The following is a 20,094-nucleotide window of genomic DNA, read 5'->3' as shown; positions in this document are numbered from 1 at the left end:
ACACCATATCAAGTTGTAAGTTTTGGTTTTATTTAGTTTTTTCTCTTAAACATGGGAAATTAGGTTTCTGCTTTTGTGCGTTGGATAATAAGTACCATGATTTTTGAAAATGATATTTCCCAAAATTAAAAATTTGTGTAATACCCAGTGATACTGGGTTAAACAAAGACTATGCTGACAAGTCGGTTATGTTAACTTCCATCAGTAAGACTTTATGGTGAGTATGATGGTGCAGAGCTGCTGTCATTGCTCCCAGCTGAAGTTTTCCTCGTGGTTGAAGTCACAGTTGAGAATGTAACAACTGCTGCTTCCTGCTAATTGAATGAGTAAACAAATGAAACCAACCAATGAGTGGAATGTAAAGCTATGAACTTCCCCAATCCCTCAACGGCTGCCCAAATTCTGGAGGTCAAAGGTCAGATAGTTTGTTCCCGGTATGGTGGTATGTCAGTGTGAGTGTGTATAAATATGTAGACTTGTGTGTGATCTACATGAAAGAAAATAGAAAAAGTCATAATTCATAGACTTACTGTAACACGCAGCTTCACCAGGTTTTAATTTAATCTGGTGTATTTAACATCTACAAAGCCAATGTCAGGACAAAATTAGTAATATAATTACACTGCAAGAGTCTTTTTTTAAAGCTACAATATAACACAATAATATACAGCAGTTATATTTGTTTCAAGCCCTGCTAACAATATTACTGACAATTATAAAACAACAGCACAAGAATAAACTTATTACAGTGTAATAAAAACAATGTATTATGCTAATAGACAACAGCTCACTTTTAGCTTTCCTTTTGTTTTTTCTCATTTTTATTTATATCAGGTGATTCACGTGATTATATTCTTTAATATACTATATGGTATATTGTGCTTTAAATTTTTTATTTTTTCTTATTGTGTTCTACAGAATTTCAAAGGACGCTTGCAAAAGGTTTGAAGCTGAATCATACTAAAATAATTTAAGATCATTTTAAGAGACCTGGAGGATAATACTTCATATTACATATTATACTTCAGATAATATTTCAGTCAGCAGATGTTATCTCTGAACATTACTGCATCTGCTTCCTTGTGTTTGTGATGATTACATTTCTGATGTTTTGATTTAATTTAGTCTGGATGCTTTCGTATCGCACTCTTACGTATATGTGTGAACTTCCTTGGTGAATTTTGCAGTGTGTATTTGTGTGTGTTTGTGTTATTGTTATGTAACCACATCTTTCTGAACTGCTGCCAATGATATTTTTAATCTCAATAGTATTATTGTCCTAAAAAACTCTAAAAAAAAAGAAAAAAAGAATCAGTTTTGCTTCAGGCTATATTAAATTAGATACGTTTACCTCGCACCAGAGTTATTAAAACTTTGTTGTTTGTTTATTTGTTTGCCCTTTCATCAGCATTTATTTATATTTCTTTCTTCTTCTTTTTCTTTCTTTCTTTCTGTCTTTCTTTCTTTTTTTTCTTTTTTTTTTTTTTGCCAAACCGGTCTTCTTGGTTCACTTTAGTTGTTATCATTTAAAAATTGTTATTTTGAATCTGCAAGGTCTAATATGGTCAGGATAGATATTGCATTACACATGCGAATCCCACTGACTCACAGTCAGGAGATCCAAGGCTCAACAAAGCATGTGATCCAAAAGTTTCCTCACACTGTAAAATCTAATATTGTGTTTAATTAAAAATATTAAATAGGCTGAACTCAGTTTTTATCAATTTGTTATTAGAACTCGATTCAAATAAGTGGATCGTTAAATGAAATGGATGAACCAGAATTGGTTTGTAAAAATGCTCCAACTTCAGTGGTGTGGAACTGGTTTAGCTTTCGTCTAAAGCATTATTTTTGGTAGCGCATGCTAGCGGACCGTCGTTATTACTGTGTTGTTTGGAAAACATGGCACACTTAAAATCAATCCTTTGATTTTTCTGAAAATCGACAGTGCCCCTTATAATCCCGTGTGCCTTATGTATGAATTCTGGTTGTGTTTACTGACCTCGAAACGATTTTATGTCGTATGCGGCGCTCGAAGATCTGTCAAATATTTTAGTATGACTTTGCTAAGCTATGAAGCGCACCGCTTGATGGATTGTCGGAGCATTACGGCATCGTAGTCAGGAGCCTCGCGGAGTGATACGTACTGTGCTTTAACATAATATTACCATACTGTGTGTGTATAACCTCTTTTTAAGTTTTGTGGATATTATACATGGTTATGCTGAGGATATGTCGGCCAATTTCCACTGGAAATGCCTTTTGGTTAAACTGTCAGCAAGGAATTTGCATTTGCACTGTTACATTTTTATATAACTTTAATGCACATAAAAAACAGCTGCTTGTTTAAGTGAAAATACATTGATGGGGTTTTTTGCACTAATAAAGCTGTGGAGTTGTAAAGTATTTTGTCTAGTGTCAATTATATCGTCAGTTATATCGTTATCACAAATTTTCAAATGTATATCGTGATAAATATTTTTGGTCATATCGCCCTGCTCTAATTTGAGCATTACACAGCTACATTCTCGCCTGAAAATATCTTAAAAGGTTATTTTGTGAACCAGAAAGGGTAATCTGGGGAAAAGGAGGATCGCATTTGTCAGCCGCAGTTGTCGGAGCCTGTGCATACTTGTAAGCGCGGCAACTTGAAATGTTTGTCAGTAGGTAAACAATTAGTATTGTACAGTCAGAAATATCAAGTTATTTTTAATACTGCAGACTTGCAATGAATAAGTTGTCCTAACAGTCATCTTAAGTAAGCTTTACTCAGCAACGAGTTTGCATATTTTTTTTGAGTTCTGGAAACTACATAGGTTTTTACTCTGTACTTTAAGTGAATAAGTTGCCTTAACTTAGTCATCTTAAGTAAACTTTACTCAGGCAACGAGTTTACATAGTTTTTTGAGTTTTGGGAACTAACGAGGCTGTACAGTGTACTCAAAATGAGTAAGTTGCCCTAACTTAATCATCTTAAGAAAAACTATTCAATTTTTTGAGGCAACGAGTTTACATGGTTTTTTTGAGTTCTGTGAACTAATTAGATTTTACAGTGCAGGCTTGTTGTGTTGACCGATTTGTCCAAAGGAAAAAAGCATTTCCTATCATTTTGCATTTAGCTTTTGGCCGCACGGTGGCACGGTGGTTAGCACTGTTGCCGCACAGCAAGAAGGTCCTGAGTTCAATTCCAACATCAGGCCGGGGTCTTTCTGTGTGGAGTTTGCATGTTCTCCCCGTGTTTGCGTGGGTTCCCTCCGGGTACTCCGGCTTCCTCCCACTGACCAAAGACATACACTTAGTGGGGATAGGTTAATTGGTTAATCCAAATTGTCACTAGGTGTGAATGTGAGTGCGAATGGTTGTCTGTCCCTGTGTGTTGGCCCTGCGACAGACTGGCGACCTGTCCAGGGTGTACCCCGCCTCTCACCCTATGACAGTTGGGATAGGCTCCAGCGCCCCCTGCGACCCTGAAAAGGATAAGCGGAAGCGAATGGATGGATGGATTATTGTTTCAACATTACCATAATAACTGACTCACAAATCATACTGCATGCTAATTAAATGTTAGAAAAGTTTTAAAAACCTGTGTAAAGAGCAACCCTGGGCTATAAATAAACATTACAGATAAAAATGGGAGTGCACACTAATGTAACCATTATGTTGAATTTTCTCCCTGTGCAGTAATAATCCTTTGTACTGATTTTGTCATTCTGGCACTCGACTGTCCTTTTAGCTGACCCCCTCCAACAACCAGCACACCTGTTCCCCACCACAAGTGCCCCAGAGAAGCTATTAAAACCCAAAATATCTTCCATTGAAGTGCAGCTCAGCTCATCTCACAGGCACCATTCAATGATCGGCCTGTGTGTGTGTATTATGGAACTGGGACTGCCAAGGTTCAATGAGGAATTTTCAATCAGGAGTGTTATCTGCTGTCACTCACAGGTTTGATAGATTTGAGGAAGGTTTTTGGAAGAATCTGGAGGTGTTCTTTGTATGAAATTATTTCACCACAGATAAACATTGAAGGAGAAAGAAAGCTTTTTTTAAGTCGGTTTCGGGGCAGTCCAAGTCAAGGCAGAAGTTGAGCATCAGATTAACAGATGCTCGAAAACTTTTCTTGTGTCTTTTCTACAGTGACATAATTTTATATGGTCACAACTTGAGATATGAACATGTGCTCTCAAAAACAACAGCAGCAAAGCAGGAAGTCAGCTGCTGATGTTACTGGAGTGGGTCTCTTCCTCTTTATTTTTTAACTTGCCGTATGAACTTTTGTGCTGGTTAACCCTACATGTGAACCATGAATATTATGCTGCTTCGTTAAAATCTTTCCTTGTGGGAAGCATTTTGTAACATGGATTTAGATAAGTGCTCCATGACCAAAGATAAAAAGCCTCAATAAACACAAAGTAAAAGCAGATGATCTCTTTAACAGGAAGGGAAAACAGTAGATTGAGCCACACTTCATTTCACTTGGCTGGTACGCTTTATTTTAAATCCCAACTTTGGAAATTAAGCATTTTTCACCATCTTGTCTACATTAGTATTACTTGTATGAAAGAACTTAGTAAACCATTGTCTTCAATCATAAAGTGGTTACCATGTTTGCTTGGTAAGTGAAAGGTTCGCCTTCTGCAGGTGGTCGGGCATCTGTGGTCAAACTCTGATAACACCTGCTATAGCAATCCCTTGTGGAAGGAAATAGCCAAAATCCACTTTAGCTTCAGGTCATTGCAGTTTCAATCTGACTAACAAAAAAAGCTCAATGGCTGTTTTTTCCTTTTCAGAATTCTTCACAAGTTTCCACCAAGATGAGGCAAAAAATCAGTAATCAGAAAAAGACACGGGACATCTTCATTTTTTCTTGACTTTAAATTTTAACACACATTTCTGAACCTGCAGGGTTAGCATTATGAAGGGACCGTTAATTCCATAAATAATGATCTTTTCCCAAATCTAACAGGGGATTGGAACATTTGACAATAATTCAACTGTAATAATATTGTATATATGCTAGGTTTTCAAAGCTTAAATCATTTCGATTCTTTTGTGGATCAAATGAGAAATGCATTTTGAACCCAAATTAACCTTTCATGCGTGTGGACTTACAGTACGTGATCCTAAGCACGCTCTGTCTTTCCCGGACATGTTTTAGCATTAAAACGCACACACGCACAAAAACATCAGTGCTCTTTAGCACACAATAAACAGCTCTGGAGTTTGAGCTGAAAACTGACTCTGGTGTGCCCGCCTGGGATTGGAAGCTGTGACAAATGTACAAACACACACACACAAACCTGCACACACACTCCTGGCACTGGCAACTGTGTAGCTGATCCTCATGTTATGTCTACCAAAGATAGAGTACTGTTTCATTTTCCTCTAGAGAGGTGAACACTTCAGTGAATCAATTTTTTTTTGTTTTCATTTGTTCCTTGAGTGTGACGACATCTCTTCCCTCTGTACAACTTTAAAGCAGATGTCAAACCTTCGATTAGAAAGAGCTTAGATAGGCTGTCAGGGTCCTGGGTTGCTCAGACCATGGGCAGTCATGGACTTGTTATATTATATGTATTTTTGGTGTTGCTGCCCCTCTTCTCCATGCTTGTAGATATGAGTGTGTGTGTGTGTGTGTGTGTGTGTGTGTGTGTGTGTGTGTGTGTGTGTGTGTGTGTGTGTGTGTGTGTGTGTGTCTGAACACTTGTTTGCAGGCGCCTTCAGGCCTGGTGGGTGTGGCCCTGCTAGGGGACTGGCCACACCCGAAGCTACACACCTGCTGCTGATCAGGGCTCGTCGGGGGAGCTACTTAGGAGAGTCTTGGAGCTCCCACCGACGCTGGATCATTGCGTGGCTTCACGTTAGTCTCTCGACCAGGTCCTAGTTTAAGTCTGCTGCATTATTGTGTGTCTGACGGCTGCCTCTCTCTTATGTCCCCAGGAGTAGCGGGGAGACGAGAGGACAGCGAGCACGGGGTGCTCATCACGGAGAAGCGGAGACAGGAGTAGTAGCACTGGGAAGAGGACACGTCACAGGAGTCGGGAGAGCACGGGGATTTATTGTCATGTTTTTCCATCACTGTAAATAAACGCACTGCTAAGCACACAGAGCTCCGCGCCTGGGTCCTCCTTCCCTACACCCCCACGGTTTGCCCTGCCAAACCGTGACATACGCAGGCAGATCAAAATAGTTAGTTAGTTGTCATGATCAGTTTTGTACAGTTTGGAAAACTATATTTTATTTGGGCTTAATGCACCATTAGCTGTATTAGTCGGTTACAGCACAGCAGCAAAGCTGCAGACACATAAACATAAACAGGGGAGCAACTTGTAATGAGGTATTAATATAGTGAACTGATGATAGAGTTTAAAGAAATTACATTTAATAACACACAACAGAAGAGAAGAGAATAACACTTCCTTTGCACCTATAGTAGTCAATAGTATTCAAGGTTGTGTCTCACTTTATTGTGTTTATTGCAAGACAATCCTTTGCCATAGCTTCTGATCAGCAGGAGCCATTTTCATTTGTCCCTATTTCGGTTTGTAGGTAATTACCTTCTTTTTCATACACTCCATTTAATTAGTTTATCCATTTTTTTTGTCACTAAGACGATATTTCCAAATTAAAGAATGTGTTTTGACATTATTGGGGTTCTTTTTAAGATATATTAGCAAAACATTATTTACAGGAGAATGTTTTCTACCCAGAATATTATGTCCTTGGGGCCTGAAGAAAATAAATGTTGTTTTCTTCAGGTTCTTTCATTTGGGGCTGTAATTATTATTTTATTTTTTGTCCTGTGGTATCCATATTTGGATTGTCTTTGACATGGACATGTAAGACCTAGATGGAAGATGGGAACTTGAGACCTCTTGTTTTGTTCAGTCCAGAGCCAGACATATTCAGGTTTTTATTAATCACAAAAACAAGAAGTCTTCACATCAAAGAAGCTGAAACACAAAAATGTTGAATCATTTTACATTTAACATGATTCACGTACATGAGAATGAATGAGCAGGGGTGTGTGTGTGTTTATAAGTGTGGTCGTTACAGTTCATCCTGTTCAACCATCCTAGCGTTTCCTTGATGGTGGAGGAGTGTGCCGGTTTTGTTTGGCCACAAGATGAGGAAGACCCGACCATGACCCTCCATTTACCAATGGTCTACCAGTACGCCATCAAGGACAGTGTCTGTGTGTATGTTTCTGTGTGTACTACTGCTTCACACGTTACTGTCTAACTGTTTTCTATGTATATATATATATGTGCATGTGTGTGTGTTTTAAATTTAATTAATGTATATTCTGCATGTCAGAACAAAATTAATAATATACCTACACTACAAGAGCCTTTTTAAAAACTGCAATATAAGGCAATAATATACATCAATTATCATTGGAGAGACTGAATGAATTGTTGGGTTCTTAAACAAGATGAACAGATAGATGACTTTATTATAATAACGTCTAAAGTGTGTTTTGCTCTTTAATTATTTTATGCGTGGTGGTTGTGTGGTAGCCTGTTAGGAAAATTAGGTATAAAATTTGAACTGATTTAATACAGGTTAATGTGAGATGACTCAATAAAGTCAGTTCAAATTAACATAATAAACTACTAATATTTAAGTTTCACCTGTGAATATATCTCATGTTTCATTAACTGCAAAGATCGGGAAGAAAAGTGTAAAATCTGTTTGGTATGTTGTAATTCAAAACCCAGGCGAAATGTTTTTGTTTGGCAGAAATTGTTCCCAGGGATGTGTTCGCTGTATCGTTGTTGTTCGTGAAGGCCAGCGTCCTCTTTAAACCCAATAACTGTTTTTTTTCCTTAAGGCTAAAGCTAATCAATATCTTCAAGACAGCCAATATATTTATGCAACTTTAATTTCTTTTCCTTTTCTTTATGGATCTATATTAATGGAAAAATATTCTATCAGCTTCATAGCACCTGAGGGGTCATGTGTGGTGAGGGTGGTAGAGAATTACTTTATATGATGCTTAAAATGAGGGGATGATCTGCCGCAGTTAACTGGGGCCATTAAAATATTACATGCTTGATGCAATATTTTTGCTGCTTTTCATCTGCATGTCGAAGGTTAATTGTGCCAGCATAAAGGGAACGACCTAACGACCTTAAATGGAATAACTCCAACTGCTTTAAGCATGGTGTTGTAAAGTTACAGTCAAAACTGCACAAACGTCAAAAAAGAAAGGAATTCCCCAGCAGCTCTGAAACACACAAAGACACGGCAACATACACACACACACACTTGTGGCTTACGTCTAGAATCAGTAAAGCCGAGTGTGTGTTTCTGTGTGTCTTTGTGAGAGACTGAGAGAGAGGAAGGAAGACAGAAACAGCCCAGTCTCACAGCGACACATTATATTTGACAACAAAAGCTGTTACATTTTCATGTCAAGAGGAGGGACTTGCCACACTACATCTATTCATGTGAAGAATATTGCAGACAGGTTTATTTTAACCCAAACCGTGATCTCTTGCACAGTAGATACCTTTAAATGACAACAAGAGGTTGAACAACAAATCCCATCAGAAGTGCCAAAAACTGCAGTTCCTCTAATTTCCACTGGTCACTTTACAGCAGAAATTAGTCTGGTATATTAAAAAGTTTGGTTTTGACGGCACATTTTGCCTTCCTGTCAGTTGTAGAAATAGTTGAATTCTATATAATTTACCATTTTAAGTGTAGTAAGACTTAAAGTAACACATTATAAGGGGTGTGGCCATTTTGAGTGAGAAGCAAGTGCTGCATTTTTTGTAAGCTTCCTTTTATATAAAGTTTATATAAAAACCTATATAAGGTGAAGTATCATTTTTGCTTTGTTAGTACTAAAATAAAACAAAACAATGGATCACAAAATGCTGATACACACAGATTGCCACCAGGTGATTATATGGATACATATATCAGGATCGCCCTGATCCGTGCATCCATGTAATCCATTTAATGACATAAACTGTTGGAGAAACAGTAAAAAAATCTCCACAAATTGATGCCACTCGTCAATGCAGTTGCAGCATTAGGCTATGATGTTACAGGGTCATGACTTTTGTAACTAATTAGGCAGCAACTTGATAACATATTTGGGAATCAAAAAAAGTATCTTACAGAGGAAGAGTTTCTCAGAAGTAAAGGTAACCAGAGGCTCACCAGTCAGCAAAAAACTGAATTTGAATCCTCATCTTCAGAGGTTCACAGCATCTGGAAAATTCTCTGTGCAGAAGGGACAAGGTTGAAAGAAATATTGACGTGTTCTTCTGGTCCTCGGTCAGCGCTGCATTAGCAGGTATGATGAAATCACAGCGAGGGTTCAGGAACACAGTTCACCACAAAGCACAAGCAAAATCTCTGCCATGCAAAGAAGAAGCCAAAAGCGCAAAGCTCATTTAAAATGGACTGAGGTAACGTGGGAAACTGATCTGTGTCCAGATCTTTGACCAATTAAAAGCATTTGGAACATCATGATTCCCATCAGACAAAAATGGGACAACATTCCTCTCCTACACTTTTGGGGAGCTGCACAGTTTCATATGTTTTCTGTGTTCTTTTGTGAAAAAATATGGGTTTAGATATTTACAAACCATTGCATTCTACTGTTATTTGCATTTTTCACAGGCTCTCAGCATTTGTGGAATTTGATTGTAGATCAAAGGAGCAAGAAGAAATGCTCAAAAAGCCAGAATATGAACCAAGACAAGAACTGAAGAACTGAGCAAGAACAAGCGACGCAGAATATAAAAACAAAGAAACGGAAGTGCTGCATAAAGCACGAGACACGTGGACCTTTTGAAAGCCTCTTAACCTCCACTGCATTCCCGGTGAACTCTTTCACTTTTCACGTTTGAAACAGTAATTTCACTCAATTTCAAAGGCAGTCAGCACATTGAAAAAAAGATTCATAAAAACATGTTTTAATCAATGCTGTCAGATAGAAAACTACAATTAAATTTCACACTGATTAAAATAGTTGATTTGCTTCATTTTGACACAAAAATAAAACTGTTGCCGCGTCTCACAAAGAGTCTGTTTTTCATTTCAGGACGACACAAAAGAGCAGACAAAATCAATGTGTAACTTTTTTCACCTTTTCACAATTTATAAGCATTTAATTTCAAATTCATTTAAATGTATTATTACACCAGGTATAGCAAGGGCAGTGTTTTGAAAGAGTGTCTGAATATCCATTTTATTTTATTTTTTAATTCATTATGTGGTGGTTTTGAAAGAATAACTTTGCTGAAGGCCTTCCAAAAGAAAACCTTGAAGGTTCAGGGACTGCTAGTTGGCAGGATCAGACTTTTGTGTGAGTTTGTCATGGGGACAAAAATCCACTGACTGAATATGTACTATGTAATATGTGAACAGTGCCCTCACGTCCTAATGGGTTATAAAAGTTTAAAGAACATAACCTCTGATTTTGCTAAATAAGTTGATAAAAGTAATTATGGCTCACAGGGAACTATAGCACGTCTAATTAATTAAAAGCACACTGAAGCTAAAAAGTTTTCAAATGAAAGTATGTTGTTCATTCGTCATCTGTGCTTGATGTTCCTGTTGGTGGAGGACACATTAATGGTTAATGTAGGACTTACCGTTTTGGAAAAGGAGGACAAATTTGTGAAGTGAAAAAATAATTCTGATTCAAACCTAATGCTTTCCTTTTGGACCTTGATTCCAGGGAAATTAGGAAGCTCAGAAACACATTACCCATAATGCTAATGTAATGATCCAAAGATGTGCCAATAGGAAGCAGGAAACTGCAGATAGGATCAAAGTAGAGTCCTAGAGTATTGACAAGTAAAGTGGTAGGAAGTGCTTTCAGCTTTCAGGCCCCCCTTCTGTGGAAACAGTTTGGATTCGGGAGACAGACACCATCTCTTCTTTTATGATTAGGCCTAAAACTTTCCTTTTAGGGTTGAATCAGATGCCCCTGAATCAGTGGCGGCTCCTGAAAAAAATCTCAGGGGGGCAATTTTTATGATATCGACTAAAATGACCCATTTAATGAGTACATCAAACAACACAATTTTAATTTAAATTTAAAATGAACAACCATATTCTGGCCATTTGTATAGATTTGTAAAAATGATCATGAACAGATTTTTTTTTTTTTTTATCTACCTCTTCGTTGTGCCTTCTTAAAGCAATCCGATGTCCATCATCTAGCTGCGCCGCTATGCTAGTTTTCCCTAGCACAGCTAGCTTTACACTGTTGTCCATATGAACTCGTGAGCTTTCATGTTTCTTGATTCGTTCGGAGAGGTGCTTTAAGTCGGTTTGTCCAGATTGTGTCCACGTCAAATCACACTTGTCACTTTTGAACAGTATGCACGGGAAACAAAAAAGTGCATTAGCTGTTCCACAGCCTGTCAGCCACGACTTGCGCTGGAACCAACTCCGACAAAAAGTCCTGTTGTATGCTTTTGACTTCTCCTTCGTTGCCTGGGTTAGTTGAATTTCGGGCTTGTCAGGTCCCAACTCTTTAACTTGCAGTTTTTCTGCCATTGTCCTTCTGGCAAAAGGGTAGGTTAGAAGCGATCTAACCGAATTTGGGGGAGGCTGTGCCTCAACCGTTAACAATACCGCTGCCATCGTCTCTCTCTGACCTTATAGCTCACTTAGGCTACTGACTGAGGTAAAATTCTAGAACAGCAAATCTTCGCGCGTTTTCTGCAGGGGCGCAATTTTAAGCGCCCCCAAACCATTTAATTCAGCGACGCTGATAGGTCAAATATTTATTATTTTCCCCTGGCAACCATTTAATGATAGGCTATTTCGCTGCATATCAAGGGCGCTTTGACGAGCGCCCCAGAAGAAGAAAAACACCGTTTGTTGGTTGAACTTTAATGAGTCAGCTGGTGAAAATGTTAAAATACGCCTGGCTGTATATGGGCACACACATAGTAAAACTATCATTGATGAATTTTTTAAAAATATATATTTTTACTCCTCCACATTTGGGGGGGCGGAGCCCGAGCGCCCCCTATGGGCCAGCCGCCACTGCCCTGAATCCTCCCTTAGTTGTGCTGCAATAGGTTTAAACTGCTAGTTATGATTAATCTCTGGCTCTGTTCCACAGTGTGTCTTTGTCCGGATGATCTGATATCGTCGTGTTGGTGTTGTTCCTGGAACAAGGTGAACATTGCAAGTGACCAATCACATTGTTGTGACGTTATTCTTTGGCGCGCCAAGCCATTCGTGCATTTATGAAATTCCAATGTTGCAAGGACAATATCAATTCTGCTTAGCGTTTATTAAAAGGTCAGGGTCCGTTGATCGGCGGACAGAGGCGGTTTCTCGCAGCTTAAGTACAGTTTTTTGTTTTACGGCGGTTTTTCCCGAAGTCGCAAAAGTATGACGTCACAACATTCTGATTGGTCACTTGCAATGTTGATCCTGGAACAACATTTACTATGTTGATCTTGGAACAACACCAACACGACGATATCAGATCGTGCGTCTTTGTCCTGTCTTCATGCACTCATTCCCAGCTGGTCGCGGTAGGTGGCCACCTCTCCCTGAACTCTTTCTGCTGGAGGTTTCTTCCAGTTAAAAAGGAGTTTTTCCTTCCCACTGTCCCCACAGCGCTTTGAGCATTGAGGCCTCTTCCACATGCGGTTGAAACCTTCTGTTTGTGAGGTGAAGCCAATCAGAAGAAAGTTGGCCTAATGATGGAGAGAGGTTCACCTTGTTTCACTGAAGATAAACTGTCCTGCACCAAAGTTCAGTGTAAAATATGGAGACTATTTTAACCATGAATTATGCAAATCTACTTTGATTTAACCCACACACTCACCACTCTCAACACTATCACCTGCCCATTGAGTTGCTTATTTAATTTCATCTCATTTCGTATTCTCTATGTAAAGCCATTAGCCACAACAAAGAGATGCCATCTAAAGCAGTGAATCACAGTGAAATTGCATTCTTTCCTCAGTTTTGCCTTTTCTTTATTATTTCTTCCAGCTCCTTTATTAATTCACATTTGCTCCACACGCTCCTGTTTATGTCTGTACATCTCAGCGGAGTTAACACTCAACAAAACTTTAAAAACACTTACACCGCCTCGAGGAGGAAAACAGCTTGTCTGTGTGAATGCCTTCACAGAAACCATTACCAGCCTGTGAAAAAGAGAGCTCTCTGACACAAGGCTATGAGGATATTCACATAAAAGACACGATTGTGCATGATTACACTTCAGAAAAAGTCAATTCAGGAATAGGATCCAGTATGGCTTTTGTCAAAGCTCGGTTTGAGGACCCAAAAGCACGACACACAAGTCAGGACAGCGAAAGCTGAAAACAAAAATCAAGCTTTACATACAAAAGCGCAAGTACAAGGTTAAACCAACCAGGAAGGGGAAATAAATCACAAAGAAGCGAGCAGAAATACAAGTTTGGTCCAAAAACCAAGAAACGTACAAGCTGAGCAACAGACTGCTGAAAACAAGCACAGAGACGTATGTATACGGAGGGGGGCTTGTGGACAGAGTGGAAACAGGTATGCAGAGGAGCAGGTCATAATACGTGTCTCCTCATGCAGAGGGTCTCCTCTCACTCTGTTGCCTTGTACCCTTGCCTCCTTAGCAGACCCCTGGGTGCCGTTGCTCCTCTTGTGCGTGCTGACAGGCCCAGCTGTTTGCTCTTTTTTGCCCTTGGCTGTAGCTCGTTAATTTCTACCCTAAGCAACAGCTCTACTTCATAGTGGCCATACTTGGAAAAGAGGAGCTCAGCAAGCAAACACACTTACTTACTTGTATGATCACAAACACGCCTAGAATGAGAGGACAGGTAACTCAGAGGTGAGAACCAAGTCACAAGTTGTGTTTCAGAGCACAAAGGTAAAACCAGATGAGTAGAGATTCCTCTTCCTCACATATGGGAAACAACATTTTATGATCTGTTAAATTTTATTCTCATAAATACAAAATGTATGTTATGACTGACCTTGGCTGGTAACTGTGCAGGCTGGGGTTTGCTTCTGTTCATTCCAGCTCTAGTGTTTTGACTTTCTGATGATTCAGTACTATCTATTTAATCTTAACAGTTACAAACAACCATGTGGATGTTCACTGGTGTTAATCACAGACCCTCAGCCCAGCCGTGTGCCCCCAGCGCTGTCCCACCAAGCAATGTAAATTAGATCAGTTAATGAATGTTTTCTTTCATCACATACAAGTGCAAAGTAACTATGCTATCTATGCACACCTTGCCTCTCTGTTTACCTCCCTTATGTGCCAAGCATTCAGACTAAATGAAAATATACACGGGCAGAACCATGCCTGGCATCCCCTCTTAACAAGCTGCAGAAACGCTGCGAAGCGCGGCTGCTATGCTGCAGGGAATCTTGAGAATCTTCATGCTTAGACCAGCGAGCTCTTCCAACTTTCACTGTTATCAGACTGATCACAGGGTTAGAGAGCTGTGTTTTTCACCCAGCAGCAATTTAAGTAAAAACATCAAAAAATCTGAAGAATATGAGGTGCATTTTAGCTTTATGAATATCGAAAGATGCTTGCGAGGTCGAAAAATGCAAAGGATATTCTAATAATTCATTCATGAGGCAAACTATTACCTAAACCGATGGTGACAATGATGGTCAAACAAAAGCAAGAATATTTCAAATAAGAAAGATTAGTTGCTCATCTGCAGTCCTCACCATCATATCAACTTTAGTATTATTATTTTTATAAATCTCGCTGTTTCCTTTCTTTGAACTTTCTGCCTGGAGAAGAAAGTATTTTCTTCTGATAGTTTGTTTTAATATTATATCCAAGGATTTTCTTTTCCACCACCATTTTAAAATGAGAAAAAAATGCACTGGTGCACCTAAAGCAATAACAGAAACTCAGCTGATTCAAGGTTTACAATAAGTAAGAAAAGCCCAGAAAAACAGTTTTTTCTTAATGAAAAATTAATGCTCATGACATCAGATATTTCATTTTCTTTTCTTTTTTCTGTTTGTTTTATTTAACTTCTGTTTAATAGGAAGGGGCAGATTGTTTCATCCTGGCATTTATATTTTTTGTCTTCCCACGCTGAGAGAAGGCCCTTTTGGTGTGGAGCTTGAACGTTCTCCCTGACTGTGACTGGGTTATCTCTGAGTACTCTGGCTAACTCCCACAGTCCAAAGACAAGCAGGTTATAAACTGGTCATTTTGAATTGACCATAGGTGTAAACACAAGCAAATAGTATGAATCTGTCTCTATCTGTTAGCCCTGTAACTCCAACTCCAGCTTCCCCGCAACACTGAATTGGACAAGCAGAAGAAAGTGGTCAGCTGGATGGACAGTTAGAAAGAATCAAAATAACAAAGCTTACAGTTTTTTGTAAAAGAAATATTAATAAAAAAAACAAAATGTAAGCCTATAAGTGTGCTTGTGTGTAAACACTAGTCTGTCACGATTTGAGGAGGTAAATCGTGCAGAGAGAGAGGTGTGGATGCAAACACAGACACTGATGCAGGAGAACGTTTAAACAGAAAAAAGCTTTTATTTTGGCTGCAAAAACGCTACAAAAGAAAACCGAGAGATGCTAACTAAACCTATACAGGGAAAACTAACCTGAACCTGGAACACTAGAGACATGGAGGGAATGACACACAGAGGCAACACTGGAGAAAACACAGATGACCTGACAAGGAGCAGCACATGGTATGAATACACACACACACACACACACACACACACACACACACACAAGGAAATTAGAAAGAGGCAAACAAGCAGGGAACACAGCTGACACTAATCAAACATGATGAGGCAGAGAGGAAGCAAAACAGAATAACAGAATACATGACCAGAAACACGGACCTCCAAAATAAAACAGGAAATGCACAGAGATGCAGACTGAAGGGGGAGAGAGAGAACACGGAGGAGCACGGGGGAGAGCACACACATGAGGGGATGGGGAAACACAGAACAAAAGGAGGGGAAGGGGGAGGAGGGAGACACCCAGGGCAGCTACACAGGGGGAGACTACTAAATAACTAAACAGGAAGCACAAGAAACTCAAAACAGAATAATTAGACTCTTATTGCATAAACTAAAGGCTAACAAAGTGAACTTAAATTATAGTACAAAATGACCAAAAACAGGAAAACACAAAACACTAGGTCAAATGACCCAGGACCATGACATAGTCTGACAGCAATGACATTGTGTTTAGGCAGAATGTTGAATGTTGTTGGCTGAAAAGTTTCCAATGGCTACTGCGGACAGTTTTCCTTCTTTTTAACACTGAATTTCACTTTACAACAAAATAATCTTTCATCTATTTTGACTTCTGTCTATACAGGTTGCATAATTTTGTCTCTGCCCACTAGTTATTGTACAAAGCTCAAGATTATAGTTAGGAGTGACTATGGGTGACCAGAAAACAATTTCTTAATTATACCAATGCAATGCAGCAACATTTTCCTTACATAAAAAAGAAAAAAAGGTTTATTTGCCTAAACCACCATTTGAGTGTCACCTGAGAGCGCTGATTTTCACAGTTTGTTATTAATTATTTTTTAATCTGTCTCGCTGGTTAGATAAACCAAAGTAATCGTGTAAGACATTCTTAATTGTACATGTTGCATTAAATGCTTAAATAAAGCTTTAAAATGTACAGTTTAATAGTTAATAGTTTAATTATTTATATAGCACATTTAATTACAACAGGAGCGTTGACCAAAGTGCTGTACAAGAATACAACATACATAATAAAACAACTTAGAGTATTAAAAGCAAACACCAAGGCACTAAGAACTACTTAGTAAGATTAATTAATGCTCCTTCACAACATTACAGTACACCTAATGGTTGAAAATACTGCCTTAAGGTCAGGCTGCTGGCAGATTTCCCATGATGCAATGAGCAGTACTATTAATACTCTCTTTTCATTCACAACATGTTTATACATCAGTATTGTATGTCATGTCTCTTCTCTTTCTGATACCAACCAGTCCTGGCAGGTGGCTTCCTTCAACGAGCCCATTTCTGCTACTTCCTGTTGCAATCAGGGAGTTCTTTCTCCCCACTGTCACCAAGAGCTTTCTCACAGGGGTTCGTTCGATTTTTTACTTCTGTCCATAACGTTACAAATTTTTTAATATAAAATGTCTTGAGTAGCTTTGTAGGGGTGTATTTAGGCTGTAAATTATATATTAAACTCTTAATACAAGAGAATTTGGTGAATTGAAGCCTATTGTCTGTCATTAGCACTGCATTGCATCAATTTTTCGTACAGTCACACAACCCATATAAATGACAAGATAGCACCTTAACAGCAGTTGGTGTAAACTGTGTGTAGATGAGCATGGAGGGGTTCAGCCTAGAAACCCTAGCAGCAGCTCCTGGATGAGGTTACCAGTGTTAGAACTGTGTCACATTCATCAAATTGTGTCCTGCGTGACACAGATTCCTTACACAAATCCTCTGTTGGTGTCTCAATAAAAAGTGCGTAAAGGAAGAATTCTGTTCTCGTAGCGAGGGGAAGAATTCACAGCCTGTCACAGTCTATTTCTGCATGAGAATATGAGACGCCTAACCGTCTACAGTTGCTTGTTCCAGATCAGTTTAATGTGTGGAGAGGGGCAGCAACAACCCTCCAGAAGTTTCCACACAAACCAAAACTTAACAAGCATTAAAATCTGACACATGAGAAGATTTGGCTAACATCACTATTTTGATATATCTTACTATTAAGTAGGGGGGGGGGCTTTGGGGGATGTTCACATATCTACTTTATACTTTTATTGTGCATTGCTCAGTGTTTTTATGCTGTTATAATGTGATTTATTAACTATATTTATAGAACTTGGTCTTCTTCAAAATACCCATTGCTTTGTGTCCTGTTCCAGCACTTGAGCGAAATAAGCAGCGATTCAGCACATTGATGGTATCGTTCGCTCTCAGTGGTTGTAGTTGCTTCATTCGCTCACCTGAAAGTTGTGATAAATTTAATTTGTCAGCAGAATACATCCTCTGGGGATCACGAATCCTCCTCAGAGATACATCTGGTAGTTCACTAGTTTCAGTCTGTGTCACAACAGATTTTTTTTTTTTTAAAGAGAGCGAGAAGAGGACTTTGAGGATTTTCTTTTAGCTGGTGCTGACTCGTTCTCAAACGTAATGGCTACAGGATCTCCACCGCTCCGTCTATTATTACCAACAGCCTGGTTCGTTTGTGTAACCCCACCTCCAGCTCATCAGAACCAACAGCTTATAAATAATCTCCTCAACAACATAATCCCTTTAAATAAACAGAGACATAACCTCTCTGACTATCCTGTTGCAACGACTTATAAAATTAAAGTATAACAATTAGATACTGACATATATTTTTCTCATCTTTTGTTTTTTACAGTTTTTATTTTTTTCCAGAGTTCAATGTGATTTTTGTAAAATCTATGCACAGCAGTAAGTATATAGGTATGCTGTAAAGGTTCAATCACTACTGTTTATTCCACACACAAAAATAGCAAAGGATAGTAAAAGCATTTTCTTTTATAGTAGGCAAATGGTAAGTCATAGCACCTTTGGGTGGGAATGGGCCCAGTAATTAAATCATGTTGGAATTAGAGACAAATGTGGCCACAGAGAGAACTGGCCAACACCGCAGTGGAGCCATCTATCACCAAGACAGGCCATAACTTTTAGAATGATACTAAAGCTTTGCCAGCTTGATCAGTTTTCAACTCATCCTTTAAAAAAGAAAAAGCTTCCACGTCAGTGTGTATGTGAGCACAAGTCCTGTGACTGGCAACAAGACTCCTCTGCCAGCCATCCGACCACCATCTTGCAGTGTTTAGCGATGAGATCAGTCTCCCTTTTTCTGTTTGTGTGTGCTGGAGAGCGAGACAGAAAGAGACACCTGCCTCCAGTGTGACAGCTCTATGAGCGTCCTCATGAATCATGAGTCATGTGGCTACCCTCATCTCATGCACCCAAGTTAGAAATGGCCCTGAAATCTGGCTCTGTGTGAGTGTGTGTGTGTACATTTGTGTTGTATGTCAGTGGAATAGTCAGGATAGTCCTACTTCTCTGACTCTAACTATGACCATAATTTTCAAACCATGTCTGGTTTTTACTTGATAACGTGTGAACCCTGTTTCCAGGTCCAAACTACTTTGCGTTTATTAAGGCTGTTGGGTTTTTAACATGTTCTAATGCTTTGTATGTTGTTCTATTTGTAGCCTGGCTAAATTAACCAGCCCAGAACACAGATTATCTTTGGGGTTCTTTTAATCTGAATAAATAAAGGTTGTAAAAATAAAGAAATAAAATTGTTACAGACAGCTCCTATCCAGTAACAGCTTTGTGCTCTGGTAACCCACTGCTACTGCAGGTTATTTCCCCAACTTTATCAGCATCTGGAACTCAAGGACATCTAGCGTCATTTCGTGTCTGATATAAACCCAAACATAAATAAAACAAAACTTAGCAGTGCAAAAATAACTGTAGTGGCTTCTCCTGCATAGATACAGAGCCAAGATTAAACAGTTAACACGGTACATTTCCCTCTTACCCACAGAGATAGTATAATACAAGTGTGAACTCAAATACATACAGTGCATTAATCCAGCAGAAAACGGAATATGGATCCCTCTGAGACGAACGGCGAAGTTGGTGGAAGCTACTCCTGGTGCCTTAACTGTTGCACACTTTGCGTTCAAAACAGATCACGCAGCGAAAAAAGGCATTGCACACCCACATAACACCAATGCAAGCTAGCACTCGTGCATGTCTCCGTAGATCCCCATGATCCCTTCCGCTCTCAGAGGTACCCCAAAAGAAAAACAGTGCCATCCAGTGGCATGTCCCATAATATCGAACTTCCACCCGGCTACATACTCCCCTGCTTAAGAGTCAACGTCCCCGGTGACTCAATTGGTATATCTCAACTCATGCACTGCTTCCTTAAAGAGAGCAGTACCCAAATTAGTCAACAACTGAGACAGTACCTCAGGGCTCAAGGTGATGGCATGCCATGCTGATACAGGGACATGGTAAGGGTTTGAATGCACTCCAGCATTAGCTCTTTTACTCCGACGGGGCACTGGTGTTGGTGGAATGACCCCAATAT

General features: G+C 39.2%; 1 long non-coding RNA gene across 1 annotated transcript in view; it reads left to right on the top strand.

The window, feature by feature from the left end:
* Positions 1-20,094, top strand: part of LOC145420556 (uncharacterized) — a 91,410-nt gene that overhangs the window by 54,558 nt on the left and 16,758 nt on the right. The gene's annotated exons all lie outside the window — the stretch shown is intronic.

This window comes from Astatotilapia calliptera, chromosome 15 (assembly GCF_964374335.1).
Source record: "Astatotilapia calliptera chromosome 15, fAstCal68.1, whole genome shotgun sequence".
Classification (NCBI taxonomy): domain Eukaryota; kingdom Metazoa; phylum Chordata; class Actinopteri; order Cichliformes; family Cichlidae; genus Astatotilapia; species Astatotilapia calliptera.
The sequence above is the reverse complement of the archived record's forward strand: the minus strand, read 5'-3'. Positions and strand labels throughout refer to the sequence as shown.